The sequence below is a fragment of the Jaculus jaculus genome, chromosome 3, assembly GCF_020740685.1.
Source record: "Jaculus jaculus isolate mJacJac1 chromosome 3, mJacJac1.mat.Y.cur, whole genome shotgun sequence".
In the NCBI taxonomy this organism is placed as follows: Eukaryota; Metazoa; Chordata; class Mammalia; order Rodentia; family Dipodidae; genus Jaculus; species Jaculus jaculus.
Window position 1 is genome coordinate 75,586,566 of NC_059104.1, and position 2,573 is coordinate 75,589,138.

Consider the following 2,573-nt stretch of genomic DNA (forward strand, 5'->3'; position numbering starts at 1 on the left):
CCATCTTGACCTGAAGTCCTAAAATGACCTTCTTTATCTTTCTTCACTAATGTTGGTTTGAAGTCTATCCTGTCAAATATTAGGATAGCAACCTCTGCTTGTTTACTAGGCCCATGTGCTTGAAATACCACTTTCCATCCTTTTACCTTAAAGCAGTGTCTATCTTTTATTGAGAGATGAGTTTCTTGGAGGCAAATAATGGCAGGATCCTGCCTTTTAATCCAGTCTGCAAGACTGTGTCTTTTCATTGGTGCATATAGGCTACTGATATTAAGAGTTATTATTGAAAGGTATGCATTTATTCATGCGATTCCTCTTATTTTGTAGTGTTTTCTGTTTTCCCTTTACTAGCTTGTTTTAATTGTTGAGTATAGTTTATTTTTTCTTATTTCATCCTGTGTGTGTTTTGCTTTCTCTTTAGCATGAAGAATTCCTTCAAGTATTTTCTGTAGAGCTGATTTAGCTGTCATAAATTCCTTTAGCCTGATTTGTTGTGGAAGATTCTTATCTCTCCATCAATTTGGATAGATAGCTTTGCAAGATAAAGTAATCTTGGTTGACAGTTGTTACCTTTCAGAAGTTAAAATACATCATTCCAAGCCCTTGTGGCTTTTATAGTTTTTGTTGAATAATCTGCAGTTATTCTGATGGGCTTGCCTTTATAAGTGACTTGATTTTTCTCTCAAACTGCTTTCAATATATTTTCTTTAGGTTTTGTGTTTAGTAGTTTAATTATAACATGGTTAGGAGAGGTTCTTTCCAGGTCTTTTGTTTGATGTTCTAAAAGCTTCTTGTATCTGCATTGGCATTTCTTTCTCAATTTGGGGAAATTTTTCTTCTATGACTTTGTTGAAAACTCCTAGTTAGCCTCTGATTCGAAGTTCTTCTCTTATTATACCCTGGACTCTTATATTTGATGTTTTCATAATGCCCTGGATATCTTGAAATTCCCATTCATACCTTCCTATTAGATTGTTTTTCTCTTTGGTAAACTGTATTAAGTCTGCCACCTTGTCTTATAGTTTAGATATTCTGTTCTCTCCTTCATACATTCTACAAGTGACTTTCCAGAGCATTTTTTTTTAACACACTGACCATATTCATCAGACAATATCCCATATCACTATCATGAAGGGATGTTGGATTTTTGAATGCTTTTTCTGAATCTAATGGCATGATCTTATTTTTATTTTTTGTCCTTCAGTCCATGTATATAATGTGTTACATTTATTGATTTGCATATGTTGAACCATTCCTGCATCTCATAAAGCCTACTTTGTTGGGATGAGTGATTTTCTGATATAGTCTCATATTGTGTTTGCTAATATTTTGTTGAGAATTTTTGCATCTATGTTCATGAGAGAGATTGGTCTGTCATTTTCTTTTTTTGTTCTATCTTTGCCTGGTTTTCATATCAGGGTGATGCTGGCTTTGTAGAAGGAGTTTTATAAGATACCTCCTTTTTCTATTTTATGGAAAGGTTTAAGAAGCATTGGTGTTAGTTCTTCCATGAAGGTCTAGTATAATTCACCAGTGAATCCATCTGGGCCTGGATTTTTTGTAGTTGGGAGAGTTTTGATAACTGCTTGGATCTCCACATTTGTTATTGGTCTATTTATGTAGTTTTTGTCATCTTGATTTCATTTAGGTAGGTCACACCAATCAAGAAAATCATCCATTTCTTTCAGGTTTTCAAACTTTGTGTAGCATATGTCCTTATAGTAAGTCCCTATGAGTTTTTTTAATTTCTCTGGTATCTGTTGTGATGTTGCCTTTTTAATCCCTAATTTTATTAAATTGTGTCCCTTCTCTCTATCTTTTGGTCAGAATTGCTAAAGGTTTATCAATCTTGTTCATCTTTTCAAAAAACCAACACTTTGTTTTATTGAATGTTTGGATTTTTTTGTTTCTATTTCATTAATTTCTGCCCTAATCTTTATTATTTCTTCCCATCTGCTAATTTTTGGTTTGCCTTGTTCATCTTATTCCAAGGCTTTAAGGTGATGCATTAAGTTGTTTACTTGAAACTTTTCAAATTTCTTAATATAGGCACTTAAAGCTATAAATTTCCCTCTTAGGACTGCCTTCATTGTGTCCCAAAGGTTTTGGTATGTTGTGTTCTCATTATCATTTGACTCTATGAATTTTTTATTTCCTTCTTGATTTCTTCATAGACTCATTCATTATTTAGTAGTGTATTATTTAGTTTCCATGATTTTGTGTATGCTCTATAGCTTTTCTTGCTATTGATTTGTAGTTTGATCCCATTGTGATCAAGTAGAGGTCAAGGCATTATTTCAATATCCTTGTATTTGTTAAGATTTACTTTGTTTCCTAATATATGGTCTGGTTTAGAGAATGTTCCATGTGATGCTGAATAGAATGTGTATTCTGCAGCATTTGGATGAAATGTCCTGTAGCTATCTGTTAGGTCCATTTGTTCTATGATCTCATTTAAACCAGATGTATCTCTGTTTATTTTTTGCCAGGATGACCTGTCAATTGACGACAGCAGGGTGTTGAAGTCACCCACTACAACTGTGTTTGGTGTTTTCTGTGACCTTAGTTCTAAT